This window comes from Mercurialis annua, linkage group LG6 (assembly GCF_937616625.2).
Source record: "Mercurialis annua linkage group LG6, ddMerAnnu1.2, whole genome shotgun sequence".
Classification (NCBI taxonomy): domain Eukaryota; kingdom Viridiplantae; phylum Streptophyta; class Magnoliopsida; order Malpighiales; family Euphorbiaceae; genus Mercurialis; species Mercurialis annua.
Window position 1 is genome coordinate 33,729,976 of NC_065575.1, and position 22,894 is coordinate 33,752,869.

The following is a 22,894-nucleotide window of genomic DNA, read 5'->3' on the forward strand; positions in this document are numbered from 1 at the left end:
GATTCAAGACACAATGCGCTAAACTTATCGACTATCGTGCTTCTCACGTGTTCAATCCCGATAAACGGTTTCTAACTCGTTTCGGCTTAAATTTCTCTTCTGAGTTGATTCTCGATTAACCTCGTTAGGTCAACCAACTCAAATTAATCGATAAGTGATCAATTCCGATAACACTACGCGAAAACCGAGCGAGATTCAAAAATAAAACGATCGGGCGAGTTGTTGTGTGTCTCACTCTCTAACGGAATAAGACGGAGGAACTTAGTATGGTCATTTTTGATTGTGTGAGAATTTATTATGGATGTTTTTAGTGCAGGGACCTAAATGTACGTTTGGCCTTTGTTTTTGATGAGGTTGTACATGTACATAGCTAATTTGTTTATGCAAAGTAAAAAGTACAAAGTAAACCCTCATAGTTTTCTTAAAAATACAGATTAATTCTCAAAACTGTTTTAGGTACAAATACAATCATAGCCTCTAAATTGAACAAATAAACCTCCGTCCATCATGTTATAAACGGGCTTAATTGATGATGTGGCAGAGGAAAAAGATTAAAAAAAAACCTTAATGCTTCTAGTATTTACCAACTTTATATTTATAATCTGATTTAACCAATTTAAACTCAATTTAATCTGATTAAATTAATCAAAACTCAATTTAATCTAAATAAATCAATCAAGATCCAATTAATAAAGGCTAATGGACTGGAAAAAAAACTCAGACCTTTGTTTTGGTTTTCAATTCCATCCCGACGTAGCAATTTTTTTAATTTTATCATATTTCGTGTTTTTAGTTTTCAATTGCACACTTAAGCATTAAATTGACTCTTTTCATTTGGATATATTCAAAATAGATCCTTTATATTTTATTAAGTAATCTAAATATTCTTTAATATTATAAATTATACAGAATATCCATCTTCTTCCTAATCAAAAAAAATTAAATAAATAAATAATTTTTTTTAAGTTGCCGGAGGAGGCAGCTCCTGGCATGAGGAGCTTCTGCTCCTCCTTGAGAAGCAAATCTCCTCGACGAGAAGCAACAACTCCTCGCCTGAAGAGCATATGCTCCTTAGGCCAGGAGCTGCCGGAGATGGAGCAGCTGCTCCTTCTCCGGAAACTAAAAAAAAGTTAAGCTTTTTAATTTTATTTTAGGATCTATTTAAAATTTATTTAAGTTTAAGGATTTATTTGAATTTGTCCAAATGAAAATAAATATGAAATAATCCTTAAATAAAGTTATTTTATACTCACTCTGTTCCAATAGAGTTGTCCAGTTTGACTTTATCACACAGTTTAAGAAAAACAATCATTGTTTATGGATTTTGTAAATTTTTCTTTATTTTTCTTGTCATACCATTATTTAATATAGGTCCCACTAGCAATACTTTCAATTTACTCATTAGTGGATTTTAAATAGGGGTAATATAGAAAAGTTGAGTGTAAAAAATGTTACTTTTTGAAAGTGGACAAGAGTTTTGGGACAAAAAAATTTCTTAAAGTGGACAATTCTATTGGTACGGAGGGAGTATATTTTAATTCTTATAATAATAAATTCATTTATATTTTTCGAATTCAGGGTGCAATTGAAAACCAAAAATACGAAATAGGGTAAAATTGAAAAAATTGCTACGTCGGGTAGAATTGAAAACCAAAACAAAGATCGGGATTTTGTCAGCCTATTAGCCATCAATCAAACCTAATTAAGCATAATCAAATCAAGTGAAGGGTGCAATCACCCAAATTCTCTTTGACCTTTCATTCCCTTTTCAATTTCACCCGACATTATAATTTTATTTAATTCACCCAAATTCACAACTTTGGTCTCTAATTCTACCCTAAAAACTAAATGCTTGTGATTGATTTCCAAACACAAATGTTGCAAGATTCGGCATTGTGTTTCCAAACACAGTACTGCATGAAATCTCCTTATAAGTCCCTTAGCATATGTATTTAGAGTAGTGCTATATAACCCTCCTTTTTAATCCTCCTTCTTTAACCCACCTGACGTGACAACAAACCAGTGGATGCATTAAAAGTTGTTTTTTGAGATATACACTTTTGGAGGGTAATCGGACGAATTAAATGCTGCCACGTAAGGAGGGATAATGAAGAAGATACAAAATGGTGGGTTAAATAGCATTTTCCATGTATTTAACACTATTTTTGTGTTTGTTTAGCGCATGATTATGGATTACGATGTTCTTTGTTTTGCAAGTATGATCCTTATCTGGTTTTTCTTTTAATGATTTTTAACTATTACATTATTGTCCTTAAAATGCTCCTTAGGGTTGAATATGTAGGTAAATGCAATTTGGACTTGCTTGGATAATACGGTTTTAGAAATTGAGAATTACTTTTTTTTCCCAATTTAGTGTAAGATTATCTTTTTCTTTCTTGGGGTGATTTGTTTTTATATATTTTTGTCTTGGCATATTTGTGGTATATTTATTTCTTAGTCAATGGATCAAACCAAGACTCTGACCCTTAGTGAAGGGTGCAATCAAGTCAATACCGCAAGGTAGACTTATCTATTGATTGGAAGACCCTGCCTCTTAGTGATGGATGCTATCGAGTCTGGTCGAAATATTGCAAGATCAACTTTTGAATTATTTACAATCGATCGAGTCCCGTACTTATGTAAGTATTCAATGATTTGTTGAGCTGTTCTTTCCATGGTGCAGTCCTGTTCATTTCATTTTACTCGTTCTACAAGGCAGGTGCATCATCGAGGTCTCTCCATAAACTGATGTCGTTTCAACCCGACGTTCACAATGACATGCTATGTTTTGTTTGAAAATTGGCATAGTTTTACTCTATTAGCTTGAAAAGTTCTAAACTTATGCAGTAGTATGTCTGAATTGCCATTTTTACATGACTTATAACACACTAACACATACATAATTGTACTAGTTAACTATAATTTGATGTTCATTAACTTGTTTGTTATATCATATGTAAGTTTTCAATTAGGATGGGGAAAAGGTGCAAAAATAACCCTCATGTATACCCCTTGTCTCTTGTTGACACTTCATGTATTTCAGATCTCAAATATGACCTTAATGTCTTAAAAAATTAACAAAAACACACACCAAATTGACGGTGTTATACAATTCCTGTTAACTTAATGATGTGGCATCATATTTGGACAAATAAGCAATTAATGTACTTTCTTCTTCCTCGTCTTCTTTCCAAAACCCCCAAATTCCTTTCTTTAAAATTTAAAACCCGAGAACTTTTTTTTTTATCTAATATTATTGTTAGTAATAATTAATAGTTATCCCGTAATATGTAAAAAGATGGGTTCTCTAAAAGTTAATGGATATGGAGTATTATTTTCAGCTGTAGCAGATTCCCCAATTCAAACACTGCTGAATCCTCTCCCACTACCGTTCTTCCTCGCTGCTTGTATCTACATCTCTAATGGAAGTTCTAATCAAGAATTTCCTGATGAAAAATAGCGCACATTTTTAGTTTGGTCTCCTGAAATTCAAGAAATTTGAAGACTTCTTTTGGTCTGAGAAGGAGGGTTTTGAAGCTGCTAAGTGAATCTGGTTAATGATTGAAGGCCGATGTGTAGAGGAGAAGGGATTCAAGAGAATTAGGGAAGATGTCATTTTTATTGTTGTTGTTCTTCAAATAATTGAAAGTGTGTTATAGTTTGGTTTGCATGTTTACTGGGTACAATAAATTGGTAAGCATCTTATGCTGCTGATGCTTTTAGTAATGAATATGATTAAGCTAGCCTTAGTTATTATTGCAAATCATATAGATAGGTGAATGACGATTGTAGTGGTAAAATCTTGTGAAATTCTAATGTGCAGTGGTTGAAGGGAGGTATCATGTTCACACTTTTATTTGGATTTCAATTTTAGAGAAAGGAATTTTAGGATTTTGAATTTTAGATAAAGGATTTTGGAGACTAAACAAATGAAGAAGAAGGAAGTAAAAACAGGTTAATGGTGATTTTAATTGCTTATCTGTCCAAATATGTCGCCACATCTGAAGAAAAATGAAATCTTTATTGATAATGGAAAATCTGATTACAACTTAAGTCCAATCTGCTTTATATACTTTTAGCAATTGAACAGAATATTCTAAGACTGTTAAAATAACTACCTCTACTAACAGAATCAACTAACACCATTTGTAACTAACTGACTCATTAACTTGTTGACTAAGTCACAGAAAACTCATGCTTTCTGTGTGAGTTTGTTACTTGTTGCTGCATGTGCAACATGCTTCCCTCATGTTTGCTGATTCAATCCTTGCTGTGCATGCACAGATTGCTGACATGTACAAATTCTGGATTGCTGATGTGTATCTCTGTCATTACCCTCCCTTAAGCTGGCAGTGAAGATGTTGAGCAAGCCAAGCTTAGTAATTGCAGAAGTAAAAGCATGAGGAGCTAGAGGCTTTGTGAAGCAGTCTGCAAGTTGTAAGGCAGAGGGAACAGGCAGCAAATGAATAATTCCATCAGCTATTTTTTCTCTTATCAAGTGACAGTCTATCTCTATATGCTTAGTCCTCTCATGGAAGACAGGATTATGGGCAAGCTGGATTGCTGATTGACTATCACTATAGACTAGAGCAGGTTGAGTATGAGTTTGATGTAAATCCTTTAAGAGATATAGTAACCATTGTATTTCACAGGTAAGGGCAGATAGTGCTCTATACTCAGCCTCTGAGCTAGACCTGGAAACTGTGGTTTGCTTTTTGGACCTCCAGCAAATCAAAGATGATCCAAGAAAGACACACATTCCTGAGATTGACCTCCTGCTATCTTTGCAGGTTGCCCAGTCAGAATCTGTAAACCCCTTAAGCTGCACAGAAGTTTCTGAAGGGAAGTATAAACCTTTGCCTGGAGCTGACTTGATGTACTTTAACACTCTATAAACAGCAGACATATGATTCTCAGTAGGCTTATCTAAGAATTTGTGACAAGAAGATGGTTTCTTTATTTATTATGGAGAACAATCATACATGCAGATATGAAAGCCTCACAATTAGGTAGAAACTTAGAGTAGATTTTCAAAGAAAAATCATATTTGGCACACTACACACAAAGACAAATAGAAAATACAACAATACATTGAGCACCCTTTTTTATGCAGATATGAAAGCATCATCCCGATCCTGCAGTCAATTTGCAGAGACCACTCGAAACTCCATTGATTCTTCATTTTGAGAGCAACAGTTATCCCCGCAGCATGATTTAATGCAGCCTACAGGAAGTGGGACGGGATAGCAGCAGGTTGGAAACCAACAATCTTCACATAACAAACAATTAGCAGTAGGTTGGAAACCATTAGTTATATTCATTCGTAAACTATAATAATAAGAAAACAAGATTTTTTTTACCTGGTTGTGGTTGTGCCATAAAAGTATGAAGACGAGGGGCTGCAGTTGCATTTGCACAGATGGCAATGGATACCAACACTAAAGCACATGCCAAACCAACACTTAAACTTTCCTTCTTCGCCATCTTTGTTTCTTGATGTTCTCATGCACCCTTTTTATAGATACTACATTTTTTGTTTATCTTGAACCACTCGATAAGAGAGCCCGTGTTGCCGACACCTGAGAAGAAGATAAACCTAAAGTGGATCCATCTAACACTAAACCCTAATTAATGAAGTGGATCCATCTACCACTAAAGACTAATAAATTAATATGCCATATTAAGTGCAGAGTTATCCTTTCCTTTCTAAGGGTGATTCTTTTTTGTTATGTTTTTGTAAGCTTGACATATTTGTAATGAACAAAGGGTCAACGCGCCCACTAAACTTGTGTCACGGGGTTATCTAACCCAATTTATACTTCGTAATTTTTTTAAATATTAAAGTGTAAATTTGCCTGTTCCCCCTTCATACTTATAGAATAGTTATGGATGGATATAAATCTTTGGACTAAACTCTTACACTAAAAGTTTCTATTCGGGTTTAAACAATTAAATTCCAATATAGATTTTTTTATACTTTAGTTATCGTAATATTTCTTTTGTCCCTTTTAACATTCCAATTTTGATATTATGTGCATATATCTATTCACATGGGAAGTATGAAACTAAATACTGCAAGATTCCGGATTGTGTTTCATCTCAGGAATTTTTTGTTTTTAATTTCTCACAAAAAAATTTATAATGTCATTATGTTGATAGAACTTGATTCATATTTTTTTAAGATAATTAGTTTCTTATTTATGTGAATTAATGTATATCATGTATAACTTTTATTTTTAATAAGAAATCATTTACTATTTTGAAAATTAGTAAAATATTAATAGGTCTTAAACTGACTATTCTTTTAAAAATAAAGAATACCGATGTCAATTTTTAAAATTAGGAATTTTAAAAAGTTCAACTTGAAATGATCCAAAATAATTGTATAAAAGATTAAGTAACTTGATGGATAAATGATGATTAAAGTATGTGTTTAATATTTTGATTTGATGGTAAATATTTTGTAAGTTTAGAGATTTGAGCTATTAAAAAGGATTATTTGTCAAATACACTATTTTAAAAAGTATTATCATTTTTTACACCAAATTTCCATAATTCCCACTATACACTAATAACAACTATATTTATAAAAATATTTACTATATATAAAGACCTTATCTCATTTTAAGTTAAAATTTTATATAGTCACATTCTTTCTTCTCTCATTTCTCTTCTCTCTTTCTTTCAAAATTTTCTCTTTTTTTCTTCTTTTCCATTTACTTTTCTGTTCGCGCTTCCATTCATCTACTTTTGGTGGATTTCTCGTCTCTTTCGGTGCTTTTCCGTTCGTCTCTTCTATTCGCACTTTTCCATTCGTCTCTTCCGTTCACATTTTTTCATTCGTCTAATATGTTCGCTGTGAATTTCTCGACGTTTTTATACTTTTATAAATTTTTAGCATTTTTGTGATGATTTAGATATTTTGTAAATAAATTATTGTAGATCTATTTTTTTATTTATAGAATTTTTTATTTTTCATATAATTCTTTTGTCTTGTTTTTGTTCACCGATTTATTCTTTTATATTGATGCTACTGATTTTGTAAACAACAAATGATTTATGGTGTATTTACAGTGTTTTTATGGTGTATTTGCGTTATAGTGTATCTCTAGTGTATTAATAGTATATTTCTAGTGTTTTCTGGTTTATCCATGTTTTTTTGGTGATTTCCTGGTGTGTATGTATTTTTTTGGTGTATTTGCAATATTTTTATGTTATACACTATAAAAACACTAACGATGCACTATAAAAACACCATAGTTATATTAAAAAGGCCAAATGTTCTAAAAAGGCTAAATCTTTTATAAAAGTTTCACAAAAGTCCTGATCTTTCAATTTTGTCGATTTTGGCCAAAAACAGATTATTTGGTTTCAATTATGGCCAACTCTCAATTTGATTTCAATTGCCTATATGGCGCTTACGTGGCATGCACATATATCGAAAGGTCAGGACTTTTGTGAAACCGAATAATCCATTTTTGGCTAAAATCGACAAAATTAAAAGGTCAGGACTTTTGTGAAACCAAATAATCAGTTTTTGGCCAAAATCGATAAAATTGAAAGGTCGGGACTTTTGTGAAAGATTTGGCCTTTTTACGACATTTGACCTATTAAAAAAACACAATAGATACACTAACAAAAAATGATAAAAAAACACAAAGCATAAATCAGTAAAAAAATGAAAAAAGATATTTTCAAAATTAAGGTATTTTTGATAGGATTCAACTCACTTTTAGAATTTGGTCGGAGGTACCCTTATATACCTTAGTTGTTCTATTATATAATATCACAAAAGAGTCTTCACATTAAAAAAAGTAAATTTTTATTATCTATAATAATTATAGCTATCTTTATTTATTAATTTATTATATTTAATATTTTGATAATTTTTTGTGTTGAATTATAAGCATACCAAATATTTTTTTTATTGATCTATGACTGTTTTTATTAATTTACAGTTTATTTTCCATTGCATAATAAATTAAGGAAAATTTACACTCTATACTAAAATAAGATAAAATATTTACAAATATATTAATTTGTCTTTATCTTTACAAAAATATTTTTCATATTTCCAAAAATACTATCTTATCTCTTTTATTAACAAAAATATCATTTATTCATTTTTCTTCATCTTCTCCACCCAAATTCTAATTTTATTTTTTTTCATCCTCCATTAACATCCACCACTATCAATCTTCATCTTATAAAATCACCACCATCATTTATTGTCCTTCTCCTCCACTTGCTGCCGCACTCTCTCCACGCCGCCCGCTGCTCCGCTCGCCGGCGCCTCTAATAATCGCCGTCGCCGCCGCCTTTAACAATCGTCGCCTTCATGCCGCCATCGTATTTATTTTTCAAAATCAAATTTAAAATGTTACGAAATCATATTTGTATGTGTAGATATATGATTTTTTTTGTATGTATAGATTTAGGATTTATTGTATATGATTTATAATTTGAATTTTCAAATCTAAACACTTGATTATCAATTGCCTATTTCGTTTGTTTTTGGATTTTCAGTTTGTCTTCATCCTCATCTCTTCAGATCTTATTTTTTTTAATTGCATACAATCTGTATTATATACGGATTATATACGGATAATATACAGATTATATGCATATTATATATCAAACAAATATAAAAACTGGAAAATTTGAAATTTTATATAAAAATTGTAATTTTGTAAATATTTTTTTAAAAAATATATTTTTATAATTATTTTTTGTATTTCTGTTAAAAAATGCATGTAGCATTTTTGTAAATATTTTTATTTTTTCAGATATTTGTGTAAAAACCTCATAAATTAATCAGCACTAAATAATGCAAATAATACAATATTATAATTGAAGATCATTTAAATAGTAATAATATTGCTTTATTATATTATGATTGAAAATAATCATAAATATACTTTTGAAAGATTGTCATATACTTCATCTTTATTTTCTACCAACTCTTAAAATATAATGTTATTGGCCCTATTTAAATTATATTTATGATAAAATATTTACATTTATTATGGTTTACTAATTATTAATATATACTACTTAATTTAATAATTTTAAATCATTAGTGTAAACATAAATCTATTTCAGTAATATGCTACTTAAACTGTTAAAAGCGATTTAATAAATTGAGATTAGAAGTGTTCTCCAATTAAATTTTTATTTCGATGTTTACTATTTCAGTGTTTATATTTCAGTTTATATTATATTATATTACTATGCAGATAAAAGATGTTGTGCTTATTTAAGATAAGACATTTACATTTATTATGAATTACTAATTACTCATATATACTATATAATTTAGCAAATCATATTCATTTATTTTACATCATTTTATTTTATCAATTTAAACATAAATTTGTTTCACATGTGCTATTTAAATAACTCATATATACTACATAATTTAGCAAATTATATTCATTAATTTTACATCATTATATTTTATCAATTTAAACATAAATTTGTTTCACGTGTGCTATTTAAATAGTTACAAATAATTTAATAATTAAGATTATTATAATTATAGTAGTGTTTTAAATTTCGATTGCGATGTTTATTATTTCATTGTTTATATTTCAGTGCTTTGTAGCTTAATAAAGACGTGCTTAATATATAGTAGAAAAAATATCCTCTCCTAAAACATATACAATTATGTACTTTTTTTCCTTTCAATTTTATTAGCTTTTCTTTATAAAAAAAATTTCATTTTTCTTTATTTCAAACATAATCTCATTAATTAGCGTATAAAACTTTATAGATCCATATAAATTCAATGAAACAAAAATGATGATATACTTTAAGATACTTCAATATGTTGTAAAAATATTAAAAATAAAAAACACAAAAATTGCAATTGATGGATTGCGGACTCCACTTGAAGGTCGTGACCTGCAAAATAAGATAGATAGCTAATCGGACGGTGGTGGTCTGATTAACTCTCCGATACTTAAGCCAATTTAGGCTTAAGCTAGAAAAGTGTTGTATCGACTGTGTATGTAAAACATACTTCAACTCATTTTATAATAATGAGATTTCACCTGGTTGGCTCCTAAAAAGTAAAGGATTCTTTTAGAAAACAGGTTTTAAAGTAGAAAAGAGATTGCTACTCATTACTAGAAAATAGACATTTAACGACATAATTTTCCATCGCCGAATGCCTTAATTCCGTCTCTAAAAACCTCGTCGCTAAACGAGTAGCAACAGAAAGAAAATTATCGCTAGATTAGCAACATAACTAATTACCGTTGGTAATTTAGCGACGGATTAGCGATGGCAAAAAATTGATTAACGATGGGCGTGATATTAATTTTTCAAAAAATTTGCGTTCATTTAGCAACGGATTAGCGACAGATTGTTTATTATTTTTAAAAAAATATTTGAATTAAATCGTAAAAAATTTAAATTTAGCAATCACCCGATTGGCAACAACATGATACCCCGGTCACCTGATCGCTCGCCCACACGAACCATCAATCACCTGATAGCTCACTCACCTAAGATTTTTGCAAACTTTCCAGTAGGTCACACATTCTACAACTGCTCCCACTTAAAACCCTTTGATTTTAAAGTTCCCACACACTTAACTCCATCTTAACCAACTCAGATTTTTGTTATATATCTATGTATATTATATTTCAAGATAACAAAAATGAACAAATATTTACTCCAACATTTTAATTAATTATTATTGATAATCAACTGTTAGAATTTAAAAATTCAAATTACAAATCATATACAATAAATTTTCGATCTACACATTCAAAAAAAAATCGATATATACATACAAATCCTAGATCTAATTTCATAACATTTTAAATATGATTTTAAATAATAACTAATATGAACAGCGACAGCAACGTGAGAAGAGAGCGGTGGCGGCGTGGGAGGAGAGCGGCGGTGGCATAAGAGGAGAGCAGTGGCGGTGAGAGGTGACAGCGGCGGCGTGAGGTGAGTGCGGCTGCGTGAGGTGAGAGCGGTGGTGGCGGTAGAATGATGGTGGATGTGTGTTAACGGAAGAAAATAAGAAAATAAATTAGGGTTTTGAGAGATGTAGAAGATGAAGAAGATGAAGTTTAAAGAAAGGAAATGATTTTTGTTAATAAAAAAAATAAGGTTGTATTTTTGGGAATACGAAAAATATTTTTGTAAAGAGAAAGATAAATTAGTATGTTTGTAAATAGTTTACCTTATTTTGATATAGTGTAAGTTTTTCTATTTTTTATATCTATCGCTAATCTGTCGCTATTTAGCTATGGATTTTAAAATCCCTCGCTAAAAAAACTAATTAAAATATATATTTTTTATTTTTTTATAAGTATTTTTTTTGCGACGGAATTAATTTATGTAGCTAATTTAGCGACGGATTCTGCTAAATTAACTATGGAAATTAATTCCGTCGCAAAATTAGCGACAGAAGTTAATTCCATCACAAAATTAGCGACTAATTTTGAAATCCGTCAATATATTTCTCAAAAAAAATTGGCGTCAAGTTTGGCGCCACATTTAGCGATGGATCCCGACACTAAATTCGTTGCTAAGGCCATCTTCAACGCACTCTATAATTGGAACTCTATTTTTTAGAGATAGAGAAAGATTTTTTTCCAACTACAAACTCTATCTCTAACTCAAAAAAGAATATTTTAAAACTACATCATTTTATTATTTTAACAACTTACTCAAATTGAAACCTATTTTTACATATTCATCCTAAAAATGTAAATTTGTTTTATCGATAGTAATATAATAAAATTGAAATAAATAATTTTATCATATAATAACAAATTTTACTAAATAAATAAATATTACTATTTTTAATATGTAAATAAAAAAAAATTATTTGAATAAACACACATTATGAATATTACACAAGAATAATAAAAAAATATAATAATAATAAAAGTTAAACATTAAACATACACAAAAATAATAATAAAAAAATACAATAATAATAAAAACATAATTATCTACTAATTCTCAGAATTAGCAAATCGCTCTCATAAATGCTCAATTAAATTATTACGGAGTGTAATATGGGCATCTTTATTTTTGATTTTTTATGTTGAGCAATAAATTGTTGGAACCGAACATGTTCATTTGTTTCCATTTAATATATTAGTAATTTATAATATATGTGGTTTTTTTATTATTTAATTTTAATAGAAATCATATAAAAAATATAATAATAAAAATATAAAATTATAATATTTGAAATACTATTTTGACATAGGACTTAATTGCACGAATTAAAGTTAATGGGTTAAACAAGTAATTTGTAAAATCAAAACAGTATAAACTAATCCTTATAAAATAATGAATAGTGAAATTCTACACAGAGTTAATTGTTGAACTCTGAAAAAATAGAATTTATTGAGCTGGGTTGGAGTTGGTTAACTCTAAATGGTGGGAACCAACTCATTTTTAGAGTTGGGTTGGAGATGCCCTAAGTCGCTAAAAAATTTAGCGACGGAATCTGTCACTAATCCGTAAGGAATTTAGCGACAAAATTTGTCGTCGTTAAATCCGTCGCTATATCAAAATTTTGCAATGGAACACTATTAGAAAACAGTTGATTAGCGACGGATTTTAACGACGGATTTCAAATCCATCGCTAAAATCAGATTTAGCGACGGATTCAAAACGATGTTTCCTAGTAGTGACTTCAGAGCATAGTCTTCTCTGTTTCTTTATTCAGGGAGGAGTCCTGAATAGGAGTATCTTCCTATTTCTATTTTTATTATCGTTTAGGAGAATATCTTTGATAGATATAGAAGATCTTATCTTTCCAATTCTCTTCGAGATTATTGTATTGTAGTTGAGTTTGAATTCGATCTCTTATGAAAATTGCATCTTAATAGGTCGGTCTTCGAACTTTACCCGATTTTTTTGAGGATTCGGTCAAAGTCTTGTTTGAGCGAAGTCCGTATGAATACGCTCTTAGGCAGGCAAATCTTTTAGGATTCGGTCATGCCGATACGTATCGCCAGTTTGCTTCAGAGCGAGTCCTGAGGTAGGCTTCATTGACTGAACACTCATACGACTTAGTCCATTATTATTAGTTTTTACTAGATTAATTTAAAAAATGTAAATTTAATTGTTATGTAAATAGAAATAAAGATGACTAAATATAATTAATCAGTCATCACAGGATTAACAAATTAAATGATGTTAACAATTTAAAAATTTATTTTAATTTTTAATGAATTAATTTAAAAAAATTAGAAAAAAATTAATTGTTATGAAATAAATACAATAAAGATTATCTATTAAAAATAATTTCACATTACTTAGTAATACAAATATAAATGAGTTCATAAGTATGAAGGTTTAATCACTCATTAACCAATACTAGTACTTAAATCATTGTTGAAGTTAAGCACATTCCATAAGCATGTGAGTTGTTACATTTTCATCTATATAAAATCAACTATTCCTACTAATTAATCAAAATAATATTTCTAATATGGTATTAGAGGAGTCTGGCCCAAATTCTTAATTATCCAGTTGTTCGTCTAGATTTCCAGTCCCAGCGGTCCGGTCGGTGTAATATCCTATAATTGTAATATGTTGGTGTTGCCACATATATCATATTTTAATCGAAAAATGAAATTAAGTAGGGAATTTATTGAAATTACGGTATTAAAATAAAAGAGGACATGAGCTGGATTATATCTGGAATATTTAGAAAATTCTCTGAAAATATAAAATATTGGAAAATTTACTAAAATTATATATATATATATATATATATATATATATATATATAATGGAGGACTATAATAGTAAAAATAATAAGATAAACAAGGAAACAAATAAATTTACTAAATGCAAGAGACTAAGAGAGGCCATGCTGCCGACACTTGAGAAGATAAAGCCGATCCATCTAACACTAAAGCCTAATTAATGAAGTGGATCCATCTAACACTAATTAGGAGAGACTTGATGACTCGGTTTATCGTAATCAATGAAATGAATCCCACTTCCGTTTGAAAAAAAATCTCACACTAATCAAATGCTAATTAATAGGATCTTTTTATATAAATAAGGTTTTTTCATAAATATTTTTAAAAATACCATGTCAAAACTTTAAAAAAAAAATACAATTTCGAGTTTTTTTTAAAAATACTTTTTTTCCCTCAAAAGTACGATTTAAATTACCAACGGTTTATTAATCGGTTACCAACAGTTAATTAAAATTTAATTTATTATAAAATTTTCAATGGTTTTCTCAGGATATATTAAAAAAAATTGTATAATTTTTTTAAAAGACAATTTGTTAAATACACAATTTAAATTTACTAACGATACACTAAAAATTAAATTATTATAAATTTACCAACAGTTTACTCACAATTTACTAGACCTGTTTATAGGGCGGGCTTGGGCGGGCTTGACTTTTTTAAATGCAAGCCCAAGCCCGGTTCAGGCTTTAAATATACTATCCAAACCCGGCCCTAATGCACTATTTTTACGGGCTCGGGCCGGACTTGGATGGGCTTACGTTGTTTTTTTATAATATTAGAAGCCCGAGCCCGCCCATAAAAAATCGGGCTTTTTTCGGGCTCGGGCCGGGCTTGGGACCAAAAGTTGGTGTCCAAGCCAGGCCCTAAGAGGACGGGCCTGGGCGGGTGGGCCGGGTATCCAAGCCCATGAACAGGTCTACAATTTACTAATGGCATACTATATTGAATTTAGAGAAAATTACTCAAAGGCCCTTACGTTTGCTAAAATTTACAGTTTGGTGCCTCTTGTTTGAAAATCAAACAATTTGGTATCTCACTTTTAATTTTTTAAACTATAAAGCCTTTCTGTTAGTTCCGTTAATAATTTAATATTTACTTTCAAACGATATGGTACCTCAATGCCAATTATGTAAACGATTTGATATCTCAGTTTTAATTATATTAACGATTTGCTACCTCATTTTCAAATGATTTGCAAACGATTTGGTACCATACGTTTCATTCCGTTAACGATTTGGTACCTATATTTAATAGAAGGGCTTTATAGTTTAGAAATTCAAAATTAAGGTACCAAATTGTTTGATTTTCAAATAAGTACCAAACTGTGAATTATGACAATCGTGAGGGATCTTAGAGTAATTTGCTCTTAAATTTATTATAATTTTTTAAAATTGCTGATTGTATGCATACACAATTTAAGTTTACCAACAGTTTAATAATAAAATACTAAAAATTAATTTATTATAAAATTAACAAGGGTTTACTAACGGTATACTAAACATCAATTATTGCAAAATTTTAACAATACATTTTATTTGAATGCACACTAAAAATTTAACAATAGTTTGCTCATAATTTCCCAAACAGCTTCACGATTTACTAACGGTATATTAAAAATAATTTATTGGTATACTATTAGTATGCCATTAGTAAATGAACGACATAAATAAAACGCCGAAACATAAAAACAATTAATTACATCGTCTCGTCTCTTGATTCCTATTAACAAACTTTTAGTGGCAATTTATTTGTTTTCCTTGTTTATCTTATTATTTTTACTATTTTTGTATTGTTTGTTTTTCTTGAATCTTTCAAGTTGGTTTGACGCCATGAATCTGTAAATGATCATATTGAATTAATCAAGTTATCATTCATGTTATCTTGCTTTTTTCAAATATGAATCTATTAGTAGATTAGCTTGACAATTTATTAATCTTTTAGTCTGACCCCTTAATCAGTCAAACCATATATGAGTTTCCAACTTTAATCAGAAAACTGAGGTTCGTCATAAAATCGCCTGAACGACATTTCTTGTCCCTTAATCAATCTATTCCTTTTCCTCATTCATCTTATCAATCCTCAATGAATTATATGGGCATTTGTGTATTTTTAAATGAATATTAATTTTTACTATTTGTTTTTTTTAATCTATTTTAGTATCACTTTCAAGCATGGAAACCTTGAGGAAGACGTATATTACGATTTTGAAAATGTTTTCGTTTTAGAAACTCGTTGGAAAGCAACAAATTATTGGATTTTGACATTAGTTGTGATGACTATGTCCTTTTTGTTTCAATAAGATATGTTCTGCATTGTTGTTATTTTGTTCATAATGCAGCTCATCCAGTTGCTGACCTGGAAGAAGCCACACCGACAACTGCTTACTTATCATACAAGAAAACTATATCAGCACATGCTTACTCAGCATGCAAGGAATCTTTCGTTCACATGCTTTCTGCATGACCAAGGAATCTTTGTTTGTTACAAAGAAACAATTTTTCAGTTATGGGAGTTATGATCTGTTGTGTTAGTTTGTAGAATAGATTAGCTAATTCTATTAGTCTATAAATAAGCCAAGAATGAGCTTACAGTTTGTATCATAATTTTTCAATCCATAAAGATTTTATTTCTCTTTTTGCTGTTTCTTCTTCTTGTTCTTAAAATTGTCAGTTACCAATTTCTTCATGGTATCAAAGCTGGTTTTATCCAGTCTCTAAGTTTCTACAGCAAAGCTCAATCAGTGATTAAACAATGGCGTGTCAAGGTTCATCAATGGCTAATCATACTTCCAGACCAGAGGAATCTTAACATGGTTATATTAAAAGAACACAAATGTTAAAGTACCGGGAAAGGTAAAACAATATAATACGAAGTCAAATATCAAATAATATACGAGGAATTTATAATACATTTCCTATATGTACTATTAATCGAATATCGATAAAGGATAAGCCAAGCATAATACGTAATATCGAATATTGAACAATATAAAAGTAAGAAAACATACTAAGTTCTTATTCGTACTATTAATTATAATGAATGCCCATACGTGCGTGTGTTATAGTTGTGTGCTTGTGGATTGTAGTGTGCATGTCATGTTCCATAAAGGATTAATACAACAATACGTAAAATACAGAATCAATTAATAAACGTAAGACAAGAATTGTGCTACGGTACATCCAATAATAAGAACCGACATACGAGGTTAAACTCGGTAGAACTATCCCGGGACCCGTATTTCATCTATTCTCGATATTAGTCCTCATGACTCACACGAAAATAAAAAGCAAGTATAATACATCGAGAATCAATGTACAACAAAATCGAGAAACAATATAAACAAACTTTCCTATTAGACGACAATAGGAATTATATGAATCGACAGTTAAGTTCAAAAGACCTACAGGGTCCAGAGTCCGAATATAGGCACGAGGTTAAAGTCGGCTGCATTATCTCGGGACCCGTGTCTAAGGAGTTAACTCGGTTGAATTATCTCGGGACTCCTATCGATCGATCGTTTGGGATTGTGAATTAACTCAGTTGAATTGTTTCGGGACTGTACCATATGGTTGTGGTTAACTCGGTTGAACTATCTCGGGACCCAACCATAAGGATCAAGTCACAAGAGACTTGCCAATGATTTAATTCGACTTAAAATCATGATGATATAAACTAAGATTTAAGATTCGGTCGAAAACTAATACAACAAAATGAGAAAAGAAAAATATCAAAACCATAATAAGAAATCAAAGATGTCAAATACGTAAACTATAAGTTTATGAAATAAACAAATAGTTATGAAGGAAAAAAAAGAAGGTACACAATATGATCTCAAAAGAGTATTTTCTATATATAAAATGGGTTTTCAACGGTTTTAACCCTTTATGTAATATTGCGTGTAATTTTGGTGAACTCACTCAGTTTTATACTGACCTCGTTGCTCCTCCCATTTTTCAGGGATAGCATGATATGATTTGGAGAGTCAAGCTTCCGAAGTTTTAATTCTCGAAAGTCATTTGCATAAGAAGTGAAAGAAGGTTTTCATTCTAGCGGTCCGTAGTAGTCTAGATGTTTTTGTCTATGTATTTGTATAACGCAATTTCACTCTCATGTTTTTGTAAAATGGGGTCACATGTATTTTGATATATGAAATATGATTTGATTTGCGAACAATTTACACAGGTTTTTAGGCTTGCTACGGGTTTCGGAGCTACCACTCCCATTTCCTAGCGCCGGTCGCGACTCATAAATTTTGGTCGTGATAAAGTTGGTATCAGAGCAATGTTTATTATTCCTAGGCCATTGTTCTTTTATGATCGAAGTATTGGAGAGAGTCAGTCAGTACCTAGGAACTACTGCAGATTATAGGGATTTCTTTTGAACGTTATCAACGTTTTCATCGATTTTTCAAAAGTTTTACAAAAACGTCCTCTCCCTTATGTGCTACTAGGAGTCGAGTTAGATGTGTGCGCGAGCACAATATATGTTTGTGGTTACTCGAGTATGTAATACGCTTTCGAGTATTTATAGTTTGTGAAGAGTTGTATACTCTCGAGACTCATATTATATAAGAATAAATTGATTGGATTGGATATTATAGGATTGATGTGGTGTAATAAATAAGATATGTATGTTTGCAACGCGATCACTCAGGAGAGTGATATGCTGTCGGCCCCTAACTCGTCTGCCGGACTTGCCTCCTCCTCTATGCATAAAGTAGGGGTTAGTCCTAATGCCAGAAGATGAGCTGACGTAGTCCGGATGGAATTCACGCCTAAAATAGAAGGGTCGAACGGGATCGCCCTCCCACTCACGGTCAGTCTCGATCCTACGGGCCATCGTAGTGAGCGTCCTAAAAGGTTCACCTACATACTCATATAGCTCACCAAACTCAGGTCCTAAGCCTCTGACGTATCTACGATTGATTGTTCTGTTATCTTCGTTCAAATCGGGGACTCCCTCAACCATTCGCAGAAAATCAGAAGAATACAGCCCTACTGTTAGCATCCCTCTAGAATAGGAGCGCATCTGCCACCTAACTTGGTTTAGAGCTATCTATGCCTGACCGTTTTCTATTTTTGCATCTTTCCTCAAATTACGGTATCTCCGCACACTAGACCAGAAATGCTCACTTCTGTACTCTTCAATGTCAGACTCATCTAACATCTCCTCTTCTTCAAACTCCTCTTCATGAGGATCTTCTTCTTCTATATCCTCTTCTGGATCCTCCTCCGGATCTTCCTCAGGATCCTCTTCCGGATCTTCCTCAGGATCCTCTTCCTCACTATACTCTATTTCTGGTGAGTGGACTCTACCTCTATTTCCAGAAGAACTACTAATCTCCGATACAGACATATAGCTATTCTGATAAATTTCTAGCGATCTCAATATCTGCGTGGAATCCATTCTGATGGACCCCAGATGGTTTGCATATTTTGTTGTGAAACCCATTTTGAAATATAGGAGGCGCTTCCTCCCGTTCTCCGCAGCATGTGACTGAGCTCCGTTCTGCCCAGACATGCTGAAAAGAAACAATTTCAAACATAAGCGAGCATCGGAGCCCATTTCCACACGCCATTCCAATATTAACTTATAAGGTGCTGTAAACACTTAGCATTTAATTCAACTGCACATAGTTCGCAAGCATATAATCATTTAACATCTCTTAGCGTAAGTAATAAATATTTAGTTGCCTCAATCGTTCGTATACACGTATACTAATCATTTAATAGCATAATAGCCCTGATTCGCGCGTGTTGTACCACATATTACTAATGCACTTATCAAACAAATGCAGGCAACTAAGGTCCTACTCTCTTGCTGCAGTAGTTCCTAGGTTCACTTACTTGACAGAGTATTCTAAATCAAACAGACACTCAGGCAGAAGTGGCAGTGGTAACTGGATAACTGCTCTCAAACAAACACTGAAACAAACTTGCAGTGGTAACTGGACCAACTGCTCTGATACCAACATTGTCACGACCAAAAATATTGAGCCGCAGCCGGCGCTAGGGAACGGGAGTGGTAGCTCCGGAACCCGTAGCAAGCCTCAAATCACTAATAATTTTTTGCAAAATAATAAGCAATTAACATTAACAGCGGAAGCAAATGCATATATAACATCTAATCAAATATTTACACTAACTATTTAAAACCTCACGGGCTCTAGTTACCGTACCTAGTACGAACTGGCCTCGCGGTACTATATACAATAGTTAGTGTAACAAAACATATCACCGGCATCTGGGGCCGTGAACAAAACATACTACACATAGCCTACCAAAAAGATATAAACAAGACATCAAGTAATATGTACACTCAAAATGAAATGCTGTCTAGGCTACGACTCTGTCAACACGGGACCACTACTGCAGCACTCACAGAAGTCAGGAAACAATACATACACAACTGACTTCTGGACTTCAAAACTAGCTTCTAGCTAAGTCCACGCGCTAAGCACCTGAAAGACATCAATGGTGAGGGGTCAGTATTTGGGAAAATACTAAGTGAGTTTGCAATTTACTAACGGTATTATTATAAAACATAGCATCGCATTTTAAATCATCATTAATACAAAAATACATATGAACAAGTACTCGATTCTCTCAAAACTAAAATCCTGAACCATAACAAACTTTACTAACTTATGTTCACTTTCAACCACGTTAGTTGTGGCGTATCTTTTTAAATTTCAAAATGGTGGGTCCAACCCACTGATAGGTCCAACCTAATAGATACGGGGTTCAGGTCACTCTAACCGAGTTTTCTCTCGTATCGCATTCATATCTCAGCTTTCATAATCATATCATGCATGAATATCAAATCATACCTCATAGTCAGACACACTAGACTGACTCTTTTACTGGTAATCACACAGCCTATTGACACCTAATAGGTAGCTAGTTTTGTTGGATCGTATACTAGGTCCTTGTGTACAAAGATTAATCAAAACATATAGCAAATCAGCATATATAGTGCGATGCGTGTAAATAATATATAATATGATATCAAAATAACTTTAATCGATAACACGCTAAAGTAAAATGCAACTCACAGTGACAGATATCCAAGTAATGATGTGGTCGTTTTGATAGTATGCTCTCGCTATCCCACGTCTACTGACCTCTCTGCTCGCTGACAAGTCTGATACATAATAATCAACGTTTAATAGTTAAATATTAACCTCGTATTTTAATACGTATAATACTTTTAAGTTCTAGTGTTTTAGTTTTATTCTTAATATTATTCGCGTATTCGAAGATCCTTAGTCGTACTTACGACTTAACGAATACTGCTCCTCGTATTCGGGTATCATATAATATTCTTAGAGTTTTCCGTTATCGTTAATTATAGAAAATGTCGAGCTAAAACCTTACATTTTAAATTATCGGGGTCCTTAATTAAATTTTAGGGTTTGATATCCATAATGTCGAAATCCCGGTTACATAGGGCTAAAAGCCCATTTTTTATCTTGAGAAATCCCGGTCACATAGCGTGCAAAGGCACTGTGCGTCCGCACAGTGTAGTGTGCGTCCGCACAGTGTAGTGTGCGTCCGCACACCAGTGTGCGTTCGCACATTCAAATGTGCGTTCGCACACTCAAGTGTGCGTCCGCAAACCAGTGTGCGTCCGCAAACCAGTGTGCGTTCGCACACTTCGGCGTGCGATCGCATACCGAGTGAAGCCACCCGGAAACTCAATTTCCAGGCACCCTGTCGTGCTCCTACACTCCATACACCTATAAAACTTCATTTTCTCTTAAACACGTAATTCAGTTTTCGCCAAAACGCTAAAAACGATCCGAAAATATTAAATTCTTAATCCTAAACTAAAACAGCCATATTCTTCCAATTTAACATCAATTCTCGAGATATTACCTTTAAACGAAGCTTAGAACGGATAGAGCTCTCGATTCTGAAGGAATCGCCGCGAAAATCGCTCGAATCGGACGTCGAACGGAGAAACAGCGGCGAAACGACGGTATCGATCGGTAATCTCTCGTTTCCTCTGGATCCTTCTCTTTTCCTCTGATTCATATTCATTTCCTTTTATAACTTGGCAAAAATACCACTTAGATGCTTGTTCTTTTTATTTGTTACCATTTATCCTTTAAACTTTTCTTTGATTCAATTTAGTCCATAGCTAAATTTATAAATTTTTTTACTATAACTTGTACGTATTATTTATATCCAATAAATAATACGAAGCTCAATATAAACATTTTCCCGTCAAAACCTACAAATTTCCACTTTCGACACATAATGGCTAAATTACCACTTTAGTCCCTGAACTTTATTTTGGGACTTTTCTTGACATTTTTCCTTTTAATTCCAATTCTAACTTTAGAATTGAAATATAACATTAATTTCCGCATAATTACTTTCCTGAAACCGACCTACTTAAAATTTTATTTATCTTAATTTCTCTGAAATCTTTCCGATATCGCCACTCTGGCGACTCAAAACTGGACACGTGGTCCAATTAGCTAATTAAATATTTTGGGGTATTACATATGCTCACAGGTATGTAAGCCTGTGATAATTTATACGATACATCAAATGTATATATTGTAATCGATTGTTATGAATAGAAATAGTTCATATGATTAAATGCTGCAAAGTTTGCTAAGTCTATGCTCAGTGAAATGCTCGTAAGACTTAAGATAGATGACGTAGCCAAGGAAAATCTAGGGAACACCGATTTTCTTTAGATTCGGCCAACATAGATTGTTTATTGCTACATAGTGACACACATAGAATATGTACGACGCGAGTACATGATTCTGAGATTATTAAGTCTAAAATGAGTAAAATACTCATGGGACTTAAAGAACGAACGTATCCATAGAAGGACTAAAGGAATGAGATAGTTCCTAAGGTTCAGCCTACGCGTACGACGTTTAGTTGTGATGGCTGGCGTATACTATGTTTTAAGGAATTCACCGGGATTCCTTATATATAGTATGGCGAAACGAAGAACTACTCAAGCGCGTGCTATAACATAGCAAGTACATGAGACCCGAGAAGAGACCCGAAGTAGGAAGGCGAACATACCCAGTCCATTCGGCAAGTAGAGGTCGCAAATAAGGCGGAGGTTAAAGGGGATCTAGAGTAGACCAAGGGGGGTACATATTGGTATCG